Source organism: Triturus cristatus, chromosome 4_2 (assembly GCF_964204655.1).
Source record: "Triturus cristatus chromosome 4_2, aTriCri1.1, whole genome shotgun sequence".
Lineage (NCBI taxonomy): Eukaryota > Metazoa > Chordata > Amphibia > Caudata > Salamandridae > Triturus > Triturus cristatus.
In genome coordinates this window covers 29,044,206-29,066,829 of record NC_140586.1, presented here as the reverse complement: position 1 = coordinate 29,066,829, position 22,624 = coordinate 29,044,206, and the positions used below count along the sequence as shown (strand labels likewise).

The 22,624-nt window shown below is 44.8% G+C and overlaps 1 protein-coding gene across 2 annotated transcripts in view; it reads left to right on the top strand.

Moving 5' to 3' along the window:
- Positions 1–22,624, top strand: part of PAN2 (poly(A) specific ribonuclease subunit PAN2) — a 1,342,435-nt gene that overhangs the window by 477,167 nt on the left and 842,644 nt on the right. Inside the window, exon 1 of one of the 2 annotated variants that reach the window (XM_085600271.1) lies at positions 21,820–21,970. The exons of the other annotated variant lie outside the window; for it this stretch is intronic. The gene's annotated coding sequence lies outside the window, so the exon portion shown is untranslated. Of the gene's footprint in view, positions 1–21,819; positions 21,971–22,624 lie in introns of those variants that run through there. 2 annotated transcript variants of the gene reach the window in all.

Here is a 22,624-nt window from a genome sequence, read left to right as displayed (position 1 = left end):
ATCTGTTAGTAACAACATAAAAATGCCACCATTATGCGCTTCGCTAACCAAGGATAGTTAATGACCTTTTTCACAAGAATTCCGTCTTTCCCGAGAGCAGCGCTTACCTCTGCCCTACTACGGAATCGTTACTTCCGTTGATAAAGTAGCACATCCCTCTACCTTACCCTTCTAACAAGCATTAGCTAACCATTTCTCCAGAATTAAGACACCTAGTTGGAGACCCAATGCTCCTGAGAAATAAAACCAGAGTTTCACAATTAACCCGAATGCTATTTCATTCACGCACTTTCATACGGAAAATGTAGTTCATTCACACAGAATTCTGTCTTTCCCGAGAACAGCGAACAGTCTGTCCTACTACAGAATTATGACACTCGTTAACAAAGTAGCACTTCCCTCTACTTTATCCTTCTATCAAGCTTAGGGAGCACCAATTACCTTTCTAGTGATAAGCGTTATTGGAGTGCCATCTGGACCCCTGGTACCCAAGACCAAAATTTCACAGGTGACCTTCGCTACCATACACTTCTTTCATACATGAGATATCTCTAATGGCAACACACGACGATGTTACCGAATCGAACCCAGACAATGCATCGTGCAACTTCAGTCGTCTCACGTTTTCCCCGTGTACCTACAGGGCAACAACAATTCCATCTTTACTGAGAGCAGCGCTTACCTCTGCTCTACTACGGAACTGTTACAAACTTCCGACTTCCTACATCCCAGAAGTCGTGCAAACAACATAGAACTCAACGCGACTCAACATATTATGTTAATACATAAACCAATACCTATCCGCAATCAATAATCAATAAGCTATTTACAAGCAATAATCACCAAACCAAAACAATAAAAACCATAACTCTGCTACCAAGAAAAACTGCTCCAGCGTGGAATTTCCTATCCTCCCTTCGTCACGAACCAGATACCATACTAACGCTTTCACTCAATACATTCATTGGTGGGGCCCATAACACCAACACTCACACACTCATTTATTCTGCTCTTACAGGGAGATTGATGTTCCAAACGCTGGCGTGAAAAGAATATCTTATAATCTAATGAAATTCTATTTACATAAACATACACTAAATATCCTTAATCCAGCACATCTTGATCCTGAATCTCAAGATATTCCTTTCACTTAGTTGATGGATCAATTTAGTTGAATATGGAAAAGTGATTCTAATCCTTTTCATTTAGATTCAGATGATGATAAATAACCCAACACATTTTCTTAATCAATAATATTTTTATCTAATAAATGCAAATTTTAGTAAGAATTTTAATCAATCCACAGAACATCATAGTTACCTAATCTGGCTATTAGTCGTCCTCTTAAGTCAATCAATTCGCCATGTAGCACGCTACAGTCCCAAAGATTGGGTCTGGACCATAAACGTACCCGCATCAATCAATGCCCATCAGTCTAAGAGTCCTCAGTTCATCAGGAAAATAGGCAGCAATCTAGTCTGTCAAAGATTCAGGGAAACAGCTGTCCTGCAGTGTCACCGTCCTCTCCGTCAGCATAACGTCAGGAAACAGGAAAAAGAGCGACACAACTCACTATTCTACTGTCTTTTTATAATGAAATTAATGATAAAATGTAGCAAAAGTCAGTTTTAGGCACTTCTGATTGGTTGGTCAAGATCGTCCATTTCGGTTTCCCAAAGTCTATGATGCCACACTGTCAGACATGATCCATCCGGTTTTGCTAAGATTGTCCATTGTTAAAGTTCTTGGCAGTAGTCCAGTCACGACCTTGTCAGTTGTACAGGCTGTGTGGGTCATCTTGAGGCCACTTGTTCAGGAGCCTGGAGCATGCGCACTTAGTCGGAAACCTCGTGGAATGGTAGCTGTTTCGTCGTGTCCATGGGTCGGCCATTTTGTCATAGGCCAAATTGGTCAACTTAAGCAAAACAAACACAAAAAGTAATTAAAACATGGAAATAACGAATAAAATGTTTAATCCGCACTAATTCCCGTATGTGTGTGAATTATCTAGCATATTGGCGACATTTAAAGCGTTTATACTCACCCAATGATGTAATCTGGTGCAATTTACAATTACATCACAAAAGCAACATATACCATGTAAAATTCTATTTTTCTAGTGTTAGCATGCATACGTATATTAGTTTACAAATTATTTTAGCCATGCAAATGCAAATCCCACATGTAATTCATACATTAGTAGGGTTGATTAGATAGCAAACAAACAAATTAATACTTATTATAATTAATAGATTATTCTAATTAGTATGAACATGCAGAAGGGAGGGGTATACTAAATTTTGTTTTACCCGCTCTATCACAGCGCTATAAGCGCTGGCTCAGGCGAGACCTAAAACGACTTCCTGTCACCCCATAAAACTACCCACGTAGTTTACTTCATTCGTTTTTTACTTAAACATTATAATGTCACATACAAATGCTAAATATTATTGTGTATCTATTGTTATTAGATGTAATAATATCAACAACGAAAACACGAAAAAAACGATGAAAAAACGGAAATCCGTGATGTAATTACAAACAGGCAGTTCTAAAGCTATAAAAACTAGAAAGTTGTGGTATCATGACTATAATAGGAGTTGCGGTCAACACTACGATTAGATCTATATATAAGTCATAGGATACATGGTATTACCACACAGACAGCAGATGTTGGCCCATATGTAAGTATCATAATTGTTCTTGGCATATATTGGACCGTTCGCATTGTGATGGGTCACTCAGTTGAGATTTTGTTAACTCTAACTCATACTCAGCACTTAAGAAATAGCACGCTCACTAGGTACGAGCAGTTGATCTTGGTAGCAGAGAATGTGACCCTAAAGGGATGTTGCACACTAAGTCCTGCTACTCTGATGCCTTTATCTGAATGTGATGACATTTCTGATGAGCCATTACCTGAAACTGATGACATCCTATCTGTGGATGGCTCTTGCCTCAGGGACAAAGATATAATTCTGAGAGCTGCCTGTGCTGTCTGTACTGTTATGGGAGTGGTGGAGGTTGCGTGGCTGAATTGATTGCATTTACCGGAGCATGCTCTGTTCAACACCAGCTCAAAGTGACCATATTCACCGATTGCCAGTATGGGTTTGGTGTGGTTCACGATTTCGGATGGTTATGGTCTCAGAGGAGTTTCATACCTCATCAGGGTCACTTTTCCACAATGGAGAACATGTGAGAAAATTGTTAGAGGCCCTTCAATGCCCGCACAAATTTTTGTTAAGTGTCCTCATTGTAAAAGAAATGATTTTGTGACAGTTGGCAATCATGCCAACTAAGTTGCACTCTACTGTGCACTGAATGTCTGTACTTTTAATGGTGAATACACAAATGAGGGAATAGATAAAACCTATTTCAACTTTTTGATGATAATTATTGATATATGGGAGGAAGTAAAGAGATTGCAAGAGGAGGTTAGTGAGAAAGAGCAACATGGTTGGGAAAGAGCAGGATGGGTAAAACGAGATGACATTTGGGTTTCAGGAGATAAGACTTGTATTGCTCAATAGTTTGTTGCCACCCATGATGAGGTATTTCCACTGGTCGATGCATCTAGGAAGGGATGTCATGGTAGGGTTGTTTAGGCAGACTTGATTTAACCCAAAGTTTCATGCGATGGCTGTTGCATTGTGCTACCGTTGTGTAATTTGTCAGCAAATGAATGTGGGGAAACAAACTGCTGTCACAATGAGTCACATAGGGAGATCTGGAGGTCCACTCAACAGGATGCAGTTGGACTTTGTTGTGATGCCAGTATGCAATGGATTGAGGTACCTTTTAGTGGTGGTGTGAGTCTTTTCACACTGGGTGGAAGCCTATCTGACTAGGAAATGTGATAGCCTCACTGTAGCCAAGTTGTTGCTGAGGGTACTTATCCCAAGAATCAGATTTCCAACCTCTTTGGAGTCCGACCAAGGAACCCATTTTAATAAGGAGGTTATGAGAATGCTATGTGCAGCATTACAGGTGGAGCAGACATTGTATTGCAATTATCAGCCAGAAGCTTCAGGTTTTGTGGAGCGAATCAACAGCACTTTGAAGTCTAGAATTGGTAAAGTGTGTACTTCGACATCTTTAAAATGGCCTGATGCTTTGCCTCTTGTGCTGATGAGTCTTCGCAGTGTCTCAGATCAAAGAACAGGACACTCGCCCCATGAAATAATCATAGGGAGAGCTATGAGACTGCCTGCTGTGCTCGCAAACATATTAACATCACAGACAATTTGGTACTCTATTTACTGTAAAGGATCGGCTGATGTGGTTCACTCTGTCATCAGGTTGAAGCAGCTACCACACCATCGCATCAGGAGCACTGCCACAACCTTAGTCCAGGAGACTAGGTCGTGGTAAAGAAGCATGTGAGGAGGAGTTGCCATGAGCCTCATTGGTGTGGCCCGTACTAGGTGATTTTGGTCACTACGACAGCTGTAAAGTGTGGTGGTCTTCCAAACTGGGTGCATGCCTCCCACAGTCCTAAAGTCTCATGTCCCCTTGTAGAAGAAGCAGCACCTCTCCCATATGAGATGTCTACTATGGATGAAAAGCTGGACAGAACCTGAGACAGTACTTGATTGATTTGAGGGGGGTCAAGACTGATCTGAAGCTAAATCTCACTTTGATGAAGCTGATGCAGTGTTGGTGATTGAAGCAGATACTCACCCCAATGATAGAATTAGTCCTGTGAAATCACGAGTGGTGGAAGAAAGCTGGTCAAAGACTAAAGAGAGGAGAAAATGAAAGATGTCTTCTGAAAGGGCCCTTGCACCAAAATCTGAAGCCTCTTGCGGGAGTGGAGTGGAGTGAAGACTAGTGTGAAAGCTCGAGTTTTTGGAAACCTAAAAGGTTGTTGATGCCTTACCGGCGGTACTCTTCTCCTGGGTGGACCTACCTCATTACTAATGACAATGAGAGGAAGGAATGGCAGTTCTGGATTGATAGAAGTCCTGCTAAAAATCTTCTGGAGAACAGTCTGAGCATTCTTCTTACATTTGCCCTTCCGTACCCAACATGACTGAGTGGTTTTAGGATCCTGATATTGAATTAAACCAAATTTCCTCATTTAAATTAACAAGAGTTTCTTGAGCAAATTGCTGAACTAAGAGAAATTTTACTAGAGATTCTCATTGATGAACTTGGTCCCCATATTATCAGAGCTGTTAAATGAACTTTGTATTGTTGTTTAAAGAAGAATACCTAGGTCCGAGTGGAAGAAGAATAACAGTAGGGATTACACTTAGAAGCAAACAGAGTAGGGTTGGAGAAGCCTCACAAAGATTGTACATAGTGTGAATAAAATGGAAATGGAAGGACTTTTTCACAAAATTAAAGACCGTTTGCACAGGTGGATACAGGACATTCTGTTTATGCTGTTTCTCTACCCACTTGGTCTGAGTCTAAATAGTATGGAATTGAATAATAGTCTTAGACGTAGATACATGATAGGTAACGCACTTATATTAGTGATAGGCTTAATAGTGTTAATTGTGGGTTTGAGCTTGTGTCCAAATAAGGCTGAAACAGAAAAATATAGCCATACAGAAACCCAAACAGAAATAAGATAGAGAATTATATTTACTAGAGAGGCGCAATTTACATTCTGATTTGTCAGAAAAGCGCTCCGATACCCTCGTGGGTCATATTTGCGCTATATAAAACTTAATAAATAAAATAAATACATACGCTAATTGGCTTTGAGTACATACAAACTGTGGAAGCTAGAGATTGTTTGCATGCAATTGCTTTCAGTGTCTGACGGCATTACCTACCATCACCTACAATTGACATATGGCATCACATGTAGTCTGCTGCTGAGCATGTTCTATGGCCAGGAAAATTTTCAGTATTATTCAAATTATGATGTTTTTTCAGAAGTTCCGATGTTTAAAAACTTGAACAAACATGCAGCTGTTTTGCACCAACTAAAACTAGATACAGCTAATGCACACATATATAATTTAACCTGCATTCTTACTGATCTAAGACATTTCTGGAATAAGTAGATATAGAACATTAGAGGCAAAGGCAGCTATAGGAATAAAGATTGTTCATTGGTCACAAGGAGTGGAGCCCCAGACAGCAGGAATAACCGGAGCTTTAACATTAGATTTGCAACACCAAGGGAAATTGTGCATACATAGTAGGAAAAGCAGACATTATTTCTGGAGGAGAAAGTGAATGTGTCATACCTTTGAGATCAAGGTGTCTTGAAAGTTATTTTTGGGTGGCACAGACCCTGTGGTTCCAGGAGTTTATTTTGTCTGTGGAAAGAATGCCTATTAAGCTGCCGAGTAAATTGTATGGCACGTGTTATGTGGGGGTAGGTTTCCATAAGATTTATCATGTTGAAAATGTTGATCACCCTATATGGGAGGAAAGGTCCAGACCTAAATTAGGGGCTTCTGCTGGAGCGATAGTAGGAAATATCTATGGAACTATCATATCAAGTGTAGGGATGATATTGCATAAAATCAAGATTGGAACGCGTTCTACTTTAGTTGATAGGCGGTCTACTAATATTGCTGGGTCATTCTTGCTCGTAAAAACTGAGATGATTACTATTAGAGCTTTGGTTTTGCAAAACAGGCTTGCATTAGACATTTTGCAAAAAGAACAATTGATGGACAGAATGCAGAACAATGTCATACATTCACCCCAGTACAGAGATTTGGGCCTAAAGCCATTGTTTTTTTGCTCACCATGCCATTCTAGTTTGGACCCAGCCATATGCAAATAAGTCTTGACCCTGAGCCCAATGGGCACAATCCAACCTGAACTGCCAGGCCAGGTCCTCCCTGGACTGGAAACAAGCATCCTAGGACAGTTTTCGGCTTTCAGCCCTCATCAGCCAGGATAGCTTGACTCCAGTGGCATGGAGAGCACGGGACCCACATCTGGGTATACCCGTCCCACTCTGGGTGACAACTGCAAAAAGAACAATGTCATTCACCCCAGTACAGAGATCTGGGCCTAAATCCATCGTTTTTTTTGCTCACCATGCAATTCCAGTTTGGACCCAGCCATATGCAAATCAGTCTTGACCCTGCGCCCAATGGGAACAGTCCAGCCCGAACTGCCAGGCCAGGTCATTCCCTGGACTGGAAACAAGCATCCTCGGACTGGTTTCGGGCTTTCAGCCTGGCTGATGAGCGCTTTTAGCCCGAAACCGGTCCCAGGATGCTTGTTTCCAGTCCAGGGAAGACATGGCTTGGCAGTTCGGTCTGGACTGTTAACATGAGGCACAGGGTCAAGACTGATTTGCATATAGCTATGTCTGATCTGGGGTGGCAAAGTGAGCTAAAGAACAAAGATGGATTCAACCCAGATCTGTGACTGGGGGGTGAGTGTTTGCAATATTCAGCACTCCGTCCAACATCTCCTTGTGTTTGCTGCATTAGACATATTGTCCGCAAACGAGGGCCGAGTTTGCCAGATGTTCAAGGTCCATAAGTGCTGTACTTATGTCCCTGATAAGAGTATGGACTTGCAAAAATGTATAAGGAATATTACGGATTTGCATAATGAAGTGAGTGGATTGGCAGAAGAAGGTGTTTGGGACAAAGTTGGACATGGATTTAGTTCTTTACGAAGATGGTTTGCAGATGTGGGGAGTGGTATAGTGGGTTCTGTTTTGAGACCACTGCTGATTATGGCTCTTTGTGCAGTGTTCTTTATTGTGGGAGTGAAAGTGTATCTTAAGTACAGGGAGCAGAAAGGAATTTAAAGAAGGGGAAAGGATTTGAGACTTGAGTAAACAGGATGAGTAGCATAATGTAATAAAAAGGTTGGAGTTCAAGAGAACAGCAATTAGGTTTAACTTGGTTAATTTGATATCAGGAGATAAGAGAAAAGATTTGTGATGGGTTGATGCGCCATCAGAGGAGGGACTGAAGAAGTGGAATCTATATCCCATTTGGAGATAATGTGGGCGTACATCATACTTGTGCATAGTTAGCACTCACATATAGTCTGTCGTAACTAATGTACTAAAAGGAGTGGAGCAGTTTCATACTAAAGGATGTTTTGTTTGAAATATATGTATTTAGACTGATTATTAATGGGTGACAATTTATGTATTAACTTGACAGGGGAATAATCACCTAAAATGTTGTATTGTGAGATTTTTAATTAGGATGTATACAGCTAATGTTTAAAGTTTATACATATGATTTGAATTTATTATGTGCAAATACGTATATACTGAAACATCTGGATTTCCTCGTATTTATTTGAACTTTAAGCAGTTGCATTTGTTTCGTGTGTAGAAAGGTGCACACATCTTCTGTAACTCTGTGCACATGTTAACTTAGCAAAACTAGGCCTCAAGAAATTTGTTTAGTTGCTGCTCACATTATGATTTGAAATTTGCGTTTAACCTTCAAGCATGGAATGTATGCTGCCGAGTTGTTTCTATTGCAGGTGTGGATAAGCCTCATTATTTAGAATAAATGAGTTTTTTGTTAAGATAGCAAAGCATGAGAAAGAAATCGCAGCAACATGCGAGGAAGTGAGTTCATTGGAAAGGGATGGCCAAGGACGAAAAGAGATGAGGTGCTATCTGACTGAGAAAAGGTACTGAAGTATTCAGTTGTACGAGAGCTATTGAAATTTCCCAAGGAGGAGCCACATGAGTCGACTGCAGATATTATGTGCTGTTTTGGTTAGGGAGAGATTCCATCTTGGGTTTTCTTAGGGAGCAGACGTTTGCTATTGCTTGCATGGCTTTAAGGTACTTGACCCATCTTCAGAGTGTTTCTACTGAAGACTCTGATGGATAACACCTTTCTTTTTCCTTATTTGATTATGTCCTTACTCAAATACTTTTAGTTTAGGGTTGTCCTTATTAAGGTAGTGTAGAGAAAGTTAGGTAACTCATGCTCATTAAAGAGAATCATCTAATTCAATTTAACCTTCATTTTTTCTTTTTCTTTTTTTTCTGAGCGTTTATTTGCTTTGTACTATATAGGGTACATCTCGTAAGGAGATTTGGACTTACTCTGATCTTTCTGTACTTTTATATGATTTTATTGAAAATGATCTACATTGACCGGTTTCTGAACTTAAATTTAAACTCACTAAACTCCGATCAAAGTCGAGTGGATTAATGTGTAACCACATTGGTTGCACTGTACTGAAATAATAACCAGTGATTTGATTCCTTTCACCGCTCACTCTTCTAGAATGATCTATTCTCTCTGGGAAGAAAGTGTGTAAAAGGGCCTAGATTTTAACACTACACATCCACTGAATCAATATAAAGATGGGAGTTCAAGACCTATTGCTGTTCATTGTTGTGGTTTCTTCTACCTACGTGGGGGTATACTGCAGAGTATGCTGAGACTACTCAGCAGGCAGCCAACAATCGGTGTCACACTGACAGCCAACACCACAGAGGTGAGAGAAAATTGCCTACAGTCCAATCTAAAAGAGGAATTATTGGACTGCCCTGGATGCCATGACATCTTGTCTGTGATGGAGGGAAGTGCCAACCCTGCAGTAGGAGCTGATTGGGGATGGGACTGCAGTAATTGACCATAGCGTAGGGGCCGCTCAACAGTGACTTGCTAAGCAGCTGCACTTAATCTGGGTACTGCAGAACTGGGCACTGTGATCCTTATTGTTCACCATTGTATCTACCAAAGCATCTGAAGCTGTGTGCCAGAGTGGTAGGCCTGACTGAAGCTGGGCTAAGCAGTGGCCCCTGTGCCCCACAAGTGGACTGCATCATCGCTACACTACCAAAGTGTGCCGTTGGGTCAGAACGAGTCCTGAAGACTGAGTGATCTGGAAGGTGCCCCTGGGATGCATCAAGGTCAATGACTCAGACACTGCATGGACAAAATATTGCCTGCCGACGACCTCGCCAAAGAACAATCACCTGTAGGCGTGTTGTCATCGTGCTCAAGAAGTAGCGCAAAGTACTCACCGGACTGAGCTGCATGATGAGCAGGGATTTACTGCGAGCTGTCTGGAAGAGGGCCGCTGCAGCCCTTCAAGCGACACACTGCATGGCCAGATGCTGCATAGCTCTGTTGAAGACTGACCTGTGCCACCTGAAAGCTCCCTGCTACCACTGAGGTCCCACTGCCATGATGTTTCACTCAAGCATTTTTGGCAACACTGTGAAACACCAACGTGGGAGATTTCGAATAAATTAATTGGTGTAATTTAATTTCCCCATTTACTTATATTGCAATTGGCAAAGTTTTAATTGGCAAAAAGGTAGCTAATATAGTATTTAGCTTAATAAAACGAAAATAAATGGGTCTTTCACCTAGAATGAGACTGTTTGCATGTATGCTCAAATTACACACAGCGCAGAGGCTTCGTTGCTTAATGTATAAGTAGGTGCTTGCTTCCGGGTTTTTCCTTTGCATTCTGGTACTTGTCCTGAACTACAGTACAGGAGAGGATTGCTACCTTTCTCACACAAAAATATAGACCAGTTTATTGTGTTGGCCTGTTTTGCACTGCAGGACCTGAGTGGTGCGCCTGGAGGAAAACAAAACAGCACTCATGTATGTGGCTTGCTCCCAAATTGGTCATCGGGCCTGTTTATTTGGGACCTTGCGTCATTGGGAGAGACCATCACACTATTTAAAGGGGAGAAAACATTTGCCATTCAAGACAACACTGCCTTGCAAGCGTGACACTGCATTGCCCCCCAAATGTTTTAACAAACGCAAAATATACAATAGACTATAACTAGAAAATGACTTTATATCAGTGAGATGGCTGAGGGCTAGGAGCTGATGTGAGGGGAAGCAAACTCTGGAACTCCGTCCGTGGCTTCCCCCCACGACAGTGATCCTGAATATAGACCGAGGCTCTGTACCTCTATCCAGGTGGTGGAACGGCGGGAGATGAAACCGGGCTGCAAGCGGCAATTTTTGGTGGCTCCACGGCCTTGAAATCGCCGTTATATCCCCCCGACTGTGCGGCTCATGCAGAACCCCAAGATGGCGACCGCGGACTCGAGGGGTAGCATCTGACAGCGAAGGAGGTCGGCTGTGTGCGCTGACTGCACCCCGGGCGAGACCAGACATACGGGAGTGCAGCGTAGAGCTCCATGCAGAAGAGCAATTGGAGCGGCGGCCCCGGGGTCAGATCCGAGCGGTGCGGACTCCCAATCCTGGTGGCTCTGCTCCTACGACGCAAGATGGTGGTGAGCTGCGGAGACTGGCCCTGACGGCAGCAAAGGCAAGCTGCAGACTGGAGGAGCGAAGGCAGAGAACACTGGGAAGCAAAGAGGTCGACATATCTGGAACACCGAGAGCACCTGAGACTAAGGCTCATACGCTGAGCTGCAGCACTGAGAGGTGAGGCGCCAGCACTGTGACCGCACTGCCGGGCTTTGTCCCTGGAGAGAACCTGGCGTCAACTGCAGGGGCTGAGAAGAGGCTGTCGCCTCCTTGTGCAGTGCCCAGGCGGCCTGTGGAGGACAGAAGTCTGGTGGGATAATCCAAGGGAGGACTCAGCGGAGCGCTACCCTTACAGTACACGACTGCACCATGGTGATTCACTGGAGCTCATAAGGTGGCCTAGCTGGCGCAAGTCATTCTACTGCTAAGCTCCATCGCTGCTTTAAGGCGCTTGAGGCGAAGCCTTATCATTGTCCCAGGACGACCACAGACCTGGAGACGCGGCGCTACGGAGGCTGCTGTGCCAGGACGGAGTGCTCCTGGGATACTCACTGGATGCACCTTGCAAGCACTGAGGGGCTGAAGAGGCGGCAGGCACTGAGATTCTGAGCTCTACCTGGGGACCCTCTTGGAGGAGTGAGACTCGAGAGGGCCGAGTACACTAGAAGGAGCCCTGAAGGTGAGAAATACTTATGCCTGCCACTGGGCCCTAGGACCTGTCCTACTCCTGCGCTGATAACGTTGCAAGTGATCTGTGCTCACTGGTGGCACCACCCGGAGTAGACTACTGGGCGCGTACGGGACTCTAACAATGGGAAAAGTGCCCAGAAAGAAGGGATATGCTGTCCTCAACGTGGAGGCCACAGGTCATCAAACTGACTAAGACAAGACAGCATGGATGAGGAAAAGCACCGCCCCCGAGGGGCCCACCCTAGCGGACATTATGCAGGCCATCACCTCCTCACGGGAAGTTCTGGAAGCAAAGATAGAATCAATAGGGACAGAGTCCAACCTGCTGAAAGAGGACCACCGCAAGCTTAAGGAGAAAGTGGAACTAAACGAAAAAACTTATGTGGAGGTCTCAGACGCAATTTCCACATTACAAAGGTCCTTGAGAATCGTGGAGGCCAAGGTGCTAGAAGCGAGAGCGGAGGACAGTGAAGGCTCGTCCCGCAGAAATAATTTACGCATTGTGGGAGTCCCGGAACGGCAAGAAGGGGACAATGCGGTGCGATACCTGGAAGACTGGCTTAAGGCAGAGGTGGCCCCAAAGGGCCTTTCCCCCTTTTATGCACTTGAACGTGCACACACAGTCCCGACCAGGCCGCCCAAACCTGGAGCCCCTCCTCGACTGCTGGTGGTGCGACTTCTTCACTATCTGGATTGTGACTAAATTCTGCAACAAGCTCGAAAGAAACAGGACCTACAGATTGGGAATAATAGTGATGATATTCCTGGATTTCACCAGAGAAGTGCAGCGTCAAGGTGCTTCATTTATGGCCTTCAAGCGGAAACTGCGACAATTGCAAATCCCATAAGCCATGCTGTTTCTGGCGTTCCCCCGGGTAGTCAAGTCAAAGAGGCACTTACCACTACCCCACATGAGGTATGAGAGTGGTTAGAGGCCCGTAAACACAGGGAGACTCTCACTCCATCACCGGACTTGACCCAGCGGACTCCGGCCAAAACTCAGCAGCCTGTGAGAGCTCCTTCTCCTTAAGAATGACAACTGAAGCGGCACAAGGCCCTGCAGGTGATTGCAGTGCTTAACAATGGAGGCGCTAGTCCGGGATCGACCAAAAGTGGCCCCAACATGGACAGATCAGAAAGCTCACAACCAGGCAGCGCTAACGAAGATTCTGAAACCGATCTCCCGGTTGTCACTCCCCAAACAGCTGATGAAACAGCCTGACAGCTGCACCCCAGGTTGCACATCAGAGGGTCCTACTGTAGCAAGGTTCGGCTTATGCTGCGATTCAGGCATCATAGCGGCCAACTGAAGATACTGATATGGTCATTGAGTTCTGCAGCCAAGTCAAGATGTTGGGGGGTATAGCCCGGAGGAGATCTGGGTCCAGTAGGGTCAGCTTCACACCCCACCACTTTGAGTGACTTTTTTTTGGCACGTTCCTGTTTGGATGGGCACTTGTTTGTTTGTACCTGTCCTGGGATGGGGAGTTGGGGGGGTTCTTACTGTTCAGGGGATTTTGTATGGGGCCAGGCATGTTGCTTTAGGGGAAGCAGTTAGGGATATGACACGATCGTCACAATGGGATCCGCTGTAGGCTTTAAATGTGTATCTTGGAGCGTTAGGAGGATGCACACCATTTTGCACCGCCATAAAATTCATGCGTACCTGGTCAGGAGAGGGGTGCAGATAACCCTTTTGAAGGAGACTCACTTATCGCAGAACAAAGGTGCTGCATTACAGCGAAGGTGGAGAGGGCAGGTGTTTTATACTACTTATTCGGCCTTCGCCAGGGGAACTCTTGTCTGGGTGCGGGCAGGAGTCCCTTTCCAATGTACCTGAAAAATAGACCCAGGGGGAGGTTTGTAGTGATTTCAGGGCAATTAGATGGACGGGACATAACGATTGGGAGTGTATATGCCCCTAACATAGAGCAACCCACATTTCTAGCTCGGCTCTCAAGGATGCTAGCTTCCGTGTTAACAGAATCGGTACTGCTAGGGGGTGACTTTAATTGTGTTACTGACGTCAGCCTGGACTGCTCTCATCCACCACTCTCAGATGCTCCCATACACAGAATTGCAGAGGCCAGACATAATTGGCAGCAAAGGTGGGGGTTGACTGACACTTGGAGGGCCCAACATCCAGGGAAAAGGGATTATTCTTTCTTTTCCGCATTACATGAACTGCACGTTAGGTTGGATGCGATCTTGTGCTCTCTGGATGTGCATGGGAGGGATTAAGATGAGTGAATACCTGGCCAGAACAACTTCTGATCATAACCCGCTGCTAGTGACATTAGACTGGATTTGTGTTAGTCCTAAAATACCCGTTTGGCGCTTACGACAGGAAGCATTGGAAGATCAGGTGTTTCGAGCCACAGTGGGTTCCGCTATTGAGGATTATAATTTAACCAATGGCAGTACGGCGAGAAGCCCATTCATTGAGCGGGATGCTTTTAGTCTATTAGGGGGTGCTGCATTGGGGAAGTGGTGGGGCTTCGGAAGGTCCTTTTACAAGATGTGCAAAGAGCGGAACATCATCTCCGTGAGGTGGGAAAAGATAGGCCCAACAAAATGGATAAGCAGGCAGACCTTCACGCGGCTTGAGAAGTGATCGCAACACAAGTAGAACGACTGCGTTGCTTTGACTACAAGGCATACTTTGCCGGAACTCACACTGAAAGAGTTAAATCTGGGGTGCTGTTAGCTTGGTTAGATAACCCAGCACGTAGGGGGGTGGCGATACTTGAGCTTCGAGGGGAGGGGGGTGGGGGAGATTAGGTTTATTATCGCCAAAAACATATTAACGCCCAGTTTTAACATACTACACTGCCTTATATCATAGTAGGCTAGCTCCGGGAGAAGAGGAGGTGGTGGAGTTCATGGGGGCTGTTCAGCTTCTAAGTGTAGATGCACTGGCAGCAGAGGCTGTGGGCAGGGAGGTCGAGATTGGGGAAGTGTGGAGTGCCATTAAACATATGGCTAGGAATAAAACACTGGGGACAGATGGGTTACCAATAGAGTTTTACCTGACATATGTAGATAGTTTGGCTCCCCAGCTAGTGGTGTTGTATAACAGGGCGAAACAGGAAGGCTGTCTGCCTGCTACAATGAGAGAGGCGGTAATCATTCCCCTTCTTAAACCCAGCTTGGGATCTCACTGCTTATCACCCGCTCGCTATGTTCAATTTGGATTATAAAATAGTAAGTCCTGTACTGGCTACCCGCCTGTTTTTGCATATGTCGTCGCTAATACACCCCGATCAGGGGGGATTTATCTCAGCCAGGAATATGGCGATGAACATACGCAGATTATTGTGAGTTTTAGAAGCGGACACACATCGGAAGGAGGAGGCGTGTATCCTGGCAGTTGACATTGAGAAAGCTTTTGATAGCCTCGAGTGGCCATATCTTTTCAGGGTTCTGAGGGCGTTTGGGCCGGGAGAACGCTTTGTGGAATGAACGGCTCTATTGTATAAATTCTACTGCTAGGGTAAGGACAGGAGGGCTGATCTCGGAGGCCTGTATGGTGGACTGGCGTATGCGACAGGGCTGCCCGCTGTCGCCTTTGTTTGCCCTGGCAATGGAGCCCTTGGCCGCACACGCTATATCAGGTCCTATTATCAGGGGTTGGAAGTGACGGGTCAGCTTCCATATATGGCATTGTGTGCAGACGATTTACTGATGTTTCTAGCCAATTCAGGGGAGGCTCTTCGAGAAGCCAAAGAGCTCGTGTCCTGGGGAGAGTAGCAGGGCTTAAGGTGAACTAGCCAAGTCATGCCTCTTGCCGAGACAATCTAACAGGGTTGGGCCACCGGAGACGGAAGGTGTGACATGGGATGATAGATGCTTGCCTTATTTAGGCACTCAAATATATCAGGCCCACGGGGATCTGCTGGAGGGCAATGTAGGCCGAGCGTTGCGAAACACCAAAGGTAACTTCGAGTTCTGGGGGACCATCCCACTGTCTGTTGCGGGTAGGGTTGCACTATTAAAGATCGTGACACTACCTCGGCTCCTGTATTACTTTGGGTTGCTTCAACTCTGGATACCACCTAGACTATTTGCCCAGCTCAACACAATGGTCACAGGTTTCCTGTGGGGGTCTGGAAGACTAAGGGTGGCGCTCACTACCATGATGAGGCCTAGAGCGGAGGGGGGGTTTGCAGTGCCAGACTTTCAGGCCTATATTATGCAGCGCAGTTGCAGTGGTTCACGAAATGGATGGCGGGGCATCTCCAGAACGTGGAAGACCATGGAGGCAGTGATCCGAGTTTGCAGCTCCTGTCTCGGGTGCTGCTTTGACTTCCCATGAGAGATCGTTCGGCCCCCTTTGACCTGAGTACGGTGCGCAAGTGCTGGAATAGGTCCCTTAGACGCGCGCAAATACAACGCCCCTATGCACCAGACATCCCACTGGCCGTATGTGAGACATTGCCCCACGGTGGGAATTGGCATAGGTTGCAGGCATGGAGAGAGACAGGATTTTCTACTATAGGAGACTTGTATGAGGAGAATACTTTGCTCCCCTTCAATGATCTCTAGGAGCGATATGACCTCCCAAGAGGAGATTTTCTTCTACATGCCGCCTTGACAGCAGCAATCCGAAAGTACTGGCAGGAGGGGATTGCAGAACCTCCGACATCCACGGTTTGTCAATACATAGTGATAGATGCTGGAACTTTTAAGACAGTTACTTGCCTATATAGAAGCCTGATGCAGGTAATGTGTCGACCTCTGACTGCCTTGCGCATCAGGTGGGAGGGGGATCTGGGTGAGACTATAGATGAGAAACCATGGGGGGAGCTCGTGGAAAGGGCCTGGAAGAGCTCCAGGAATGCATGATTTCAGCTGCTCCACTTCTATGTTTTGCACCGGGCACACCTTACCCCGAGTTAGATTCACGAGTTTTTTGGTGTCTCGGCCGCCTGCCCGCGATGTAGCATGGAGGGTGCGGGGTTTTTACATATGTTTTGGGATTGTTCAATCTTAAAAGAATTTTGCAGGGAGGTCACTGCAGTGTTGGTGGCTACAATGGAGAGGGAAGTGGTGCTGACCCCAGGGTGTTTTCTGCTACACTGGTTTCCTCACACAGCCAGGAACAAGGTCACTAGCAAGTTCATAGATTTGGGGTTGGTGTTGGCTAAAAGAGATCACTAGCCATTGGAAGGCGAGAAGTGGCCCTAGCGTGTCAAGATGGACGAGGGAATTTCTGAAGTGGGCTGAGTGCGAGGGGACATTCCGACTGCAAATGGCCCAAAGGACAGGGAATGAGAAGACGCTGGAAGCTGCAAGGGCATGGGTGGCATTAGTGGAACTAATGCGACAACCAGCTGAAGATAGGGAGGAAAGCCACAATGAAGAGGGCCCTAATCCGGGCGACTGATCACCTGGCACTTCTGGCGTCCCTGACTGCTGGTCCCACAGGAGGCCTGACTATTATTTCATGCACCCCATACTGAACTACCAACGGTACATGCTAGATGGAGTGGTACGTACCTTGTGACATGAGGTCGTCCTCCGACCATATGTAGTTGACTTGACCATAAGCGACATACCTGGGGGTGGGAGTTTTGGGGTGGGATGGAGATGTGCGGGACGCAGTGTACTAGACAAAGAGCCCCGAGGAGATTCATACATAGTATATTACGTTGGCATTCAAAAAGGAGCAGAGGTCTAGTAGAAAGCCCAGGACTAGGACAAATAATATTTTCCCATTGCACAAGCAAGAATGCTGGACTAGTGCAGTTGGAAACATTGGTTATTGTGGTTACCTGCTTCCTTATGCATAGAGGGGCTAAAGTGCAATCCTAATATTTTCTGAGATTTGTTTGATTGTATCATTGGGAAAATCAATAAAATCTGTTTAAAAAAAAAAAAAAATCAGTGTGATGGCTGAGGCTTGTCTCCCAGGTGGTACCTTGGATAACTTGACCTCCCATTCACCGCCATCTCGTACGTGTCTGCTTAAACATTACTCAAACTTGAGTCTCTTTTCCCTCAGCCTGCATGTACGTAAGAACTCTTGCACAATATCAGAAAAACTCCAACCACATTCTGGGTTGTTGTAGTTGCCATTCAGGTCACTAAAAATTGGAGTGAGTTATTCAAAACTGACCCATCATCTAAATCAAAAACTGAATGTAATTTTAATTTTCAGAAGCATAACACATTGCATGTCAGTCTCACTGCCTTTTTCATGTTCCCTTCACGCTGACTACTGTCCACAGAAAAATCTCAAATGTTAATCGGAACTTGCTGCCTGAGCATCAATCTTTAAGTAGCACCACATTGCACAATTTTTGACAGCCTTAAACATCACTTAGTACTGTATTTCTCAATTGCTTTCTATGAGGGTCCCCTCATCATCCAGAGATTGCGGAGACCAAGAAGAATTGTTAGGGATCACATCCAGAAGTAATCTTCCCTGACACAGATGAGTGGGTGCTCATTTCACAGTAGCATGAGACATTCATTCGCTCTGGGCCCATTCAACGTTGTGACCAGCAGCTAGTGCAATATGTTTAATCCAATGGTTTTCATAAAGCGTTTGTCCTCACTCTTGTCTTGAAGCCATCAGGAAGGTTTTTTAAGTGCTTGACCTCCATCAATGGCAAATATTCGGATATCCATACTTTGGAACAGATGCCAATTATTAGTTTGGAGTTCTTTGAAAATTCAATGATGAACCATGATTTTATTCCATTCTTAGGATTACGTCACAATTGGTAGTGTGGAGTTCATTATTTCGATGTCCAGATACTTATAATAGTAGTCAACAACAAGTACCCTATGGCATCCATCAGGAAGGGCTCTGAAAATAGCATTGGCACGTACCTATGGGTGAGGTGGAATAGGTTGCATTATGATGAAACCTAGAGAATCATGAGGTCTAGCGGCTTGGCAGTGAAGACATTATTCCATTCATACTTTGACTATTTTGCCTAAGCCTGGAGACCAGAATTTCTCGTGCAGGTAAATCTTCAGTCTCACTACTCCTTTGAACCCCCACACAGGCCACCTGAACTACTTACTGATGTGGAACTCTGGGAATGACCAGTTGTTTCCTGTTATTGGGCACCCTTTTTGGGTTACAGTTAAATCATGCTGCACATGCTGTGGTGATTTAAGAGTTAGTTGAACGTTAGAAGTGTGGCTAGATATGTTCCCTAAAAGTAGCTTTCAGTTATTTAGTTGCACCACTTGTATGGCAAATTGCAGAACTTTCTCCAGAAGAGCGGTCGCTTGAATGTTTTCTAGAGACAAAGGTTTTGGTCTTGTTGTTTTAACCAGGAAAACTTATTGTACTGTTCAGTTTTTGTTGCTTCAATCTCCTTCCGGTTTATAATGGCCAATGATGTTGACTGATGGTGTACCTCGAAGGAGTATTCCTGAAGTGAGAGCATCCACTTCTCTATCCGAGGTGGAGGCTTACAGGATGATCCCTTGAACGGAATCAGGGGCTTGTGATTTGCGATTACTCTGAAAGGTTGGCCCTAAAGGCACAGATGGAAATGACAACAGCCCCAATGGATGACTGTAGCCTCTTTTGTTATGTGAGCTTACGCTTGGCTTATGAACGCCACGGGCAATTTGCCACCTGCCTATTTCTATGATGGGCTTGCTTCCAATCCCATAAGACCAACATCCACTGACAGTTCGGTTTCTTTTTCACAGCCAAAATATTTCAAAGTAGTCTCTTTCGATAACTTTTCTTTTCTGGCTAAAATTGTTTTTGCTTGATCCTCACCCCAGTGCCATATGCAAGCTTATTTTGTGAGTTCTCTTAAGGGTTCACTAAGTGACAAGAACTTCTTTATGAACATGCAGCAATTTTTCACCATGCCAAAAAACTCTTCTGACTTTTAAAAATGACTTCGAGGCTGGTGTCGTTTTCATGTCTGTCATTTTGGCTGGGTCTGGTGCAACCTCTTTGGTGGAAACCCTGCAACAAAATAGTGGTGTCTTGCCTGTAAGAATTCACATTTCTTTTTTTGTCCAGGTTAAGACCACAGCTTTGCAGTCTTTCAAAAACGCCCCTTAAGCAAATGTGGCCCTCCTCTATGGTTGTGGTGTTTGTCAGAGTGCCATAAAAAAAAAAAAACATCCATCAATCCAGTCAAAACTTCCCTGATTGCATTCTGGAAGTCCTCTGTTGCACTACATTCCAAACCTCAGATGCTTGTAGCATCGAAGCCTAAGGTGAGTTGACACTGTAGTTACATGCCTAAAAGGGGATTCAGTATCAAATGTTAGTATCTGGCAGTCCGATAAACTTTCGACAATGGTTTGAAGCAATTCACCTTAATAAATTATCCAGTCAGTGTCAAATGATGTTTGAGTTTGAAGGCAATACTTGAAAGATGCATGTACGCACATATCTGTTTTTTGAGATTTGCATGTGACCACTATTGGAGAAACTTAAGGGTGGACTCTTACACCAGTTCAATGATCCCTGCCAGTTTTAAGTTTGGCTTCCACCTTTTGGTCTGAAGTGGAAGGCCACCTATCAGTGAGGAAGGGCCACCTGCTGAACTTCATTGTCAATGTACAGCCTAATCATTTTGTCGTTTAAATAGTCAATGCTCTCAAAAAGACTTCTGCACTGTGCTCTGGAGGAGAGCAACATTATTGATGTGGACACTATATGCGAACTGTATGAGCTGCTACTGTTCTGCTGTTTAGCAGGTGAGTAAAGTTCTGTCACAATCATGGGTGAGACATACTTTGGACGACATGGAGACACCATCAAGAGCCAGATTGGTTTGAGTATTGGTTTAGAAGCCAAAAGGTCAAATTGAGCCTTTGCAATAATTTTGATAGAGAGCCTGTATCAAATATGGACAAGAACTTATTGATCTCCTCGGTGAACCTGGCACTTGGGGTGCGGTCGACTATTGTTTCCTCCTCTTCCCATGGTGTAAGCTACATGTACAAATCTATTTTCTTCCAACTCGTTATCATCCATGTCATTGCCACCTTTTGTGTTTAAACAAACTGTTAACTGTGCAGGCATTGGCTAGGGCCGCTATAGAAAACGTATCGCTCACATGAGCTGCTAGCTAACTGTGGCAAATCCTGAGAGGAAGAACTTGCCTTCCTCGTTGCAAATTTGTAGCTCAAGCTCTGTGTTGCGCATGTTGGAGCACAAAACAGCATACATAGTTATCTGTATGTGGCCTGCACTGAAGCTGGCCTTCCGGCTGCCTATTTATTTGGGATCTCATGTCATTGGGCGACCCTACACTATTTAAACAGGAGAAAGCATTTGGCTTTCAAGACACTCGCATATATGCCAACAGATCTGATTCGGGCGGAAGGCTCCCGATTCTGAAAGGCAAAAAACGTTCTCCATCATGAAATTGTCCTTACTGCAATACAGGTCAATGGAGAAGATACATTCTCTGGATTATTTAATCTTTTAAAATTCTACTCCGCCTGCTTTCCAGATGTTGGTATGTATGCACTAGTGCAATGCAGGGGCGACACGGCACATTTGTTTGCATTTTGGGGTTCTTGAAGGGCCAGGAGCTGCTACTCTTATTGGTGCGAAACCCTTTGTATTCTTGACCCATCAATTCTACCTCTGTTTGCTTTGCAGAACATTTAGGAATAGTGTAAACAGCTCTAATATTACTTTGATGGACTTTACATTTAATCGGGAAAAATACCAGATTTTAATGGTACTCCAGATTTTCTGCTATGTTTTGCCATAAAAATACCACACAATCTTACTGGTCGGTGTGGCAATGGACAGGTTGAATTACTAATCTATCATCTTAGAAAAATTAAGGTCTATTTATAGTCGCAAATAATTGTTTTACATCGTTAATAGAAACATGTAGGTTATTTGGTCATTTTTAGCACATCCAACCCTTGTTTTCAGATAGATTGGGGCTGGTATTTTGGGCTACTTTTGGTAGGCCCAGGCTTGTTCCGGGCTTCTTTTCAATGTGAATTGGGCTTGTTTTGAATTTTAGGTTTTCTCCTTCCTTCAGTGGGCGGGTTTGTGGCTTATCGATAAAGGACTTCGTTGAATTTATACCTTATCCACTGTGCCCGCGCCAGGGTGTAATGGAGGCCTGACCCTGGCGACCAATGCGAACGGCCTGGTGCCGGTAAGTAAAATGATCCCCACCTCTATCCCAAAACGCTGCTTTAGTGTCTGAACGACTCCTTTCCTGAAGCATCTCAGTTGGTGCCGTTCACCGCCTTGAACCACCCGGCTTGGCTTGCACCCTGTGAAGTGTACACGTGGTTGCATTTTCTTCCCCGGCCCGCCTACATCAGTTTTCCCTGCGAGTCCCTCGGCCCAGCTTAGGTCTCCCTTTCATCCTGAATCGCTGCAGCGAGTGACACTTGTGTATTTTGTGCTCTGGAAAGCACGCACGGGTTTGGGGTGCAGCCGGGAGCGGTACTCGCATACTAGAGGGTGACAAATTGCCTTTTTGCTGGCATGTTTGCGGGGGCGGAGCACAGTCATTACACTGTTTAACGGGATGAAACAAGCATTAAAAAGGCAATAGATCTCACCTTTTATTAAGGTAAAGCCATTTGCTGTGCTGCATAATACCATTAGCAAAGCAAATGGCTTTAACTTAATCAAAGGTGAGACCTATTGCATTTTCAATGCTTGTTTTCTTATGGCAGATGGGGGTGGACAATACAGGAGGGAGGCTGGGACTGAACGCACAACTGGAGGAAGAGTAAAAGAAAAAGCGCTAGGACGCCTTCAGATTTTTTCTTCTTCTTAAAGAAGGATATGTGGATGG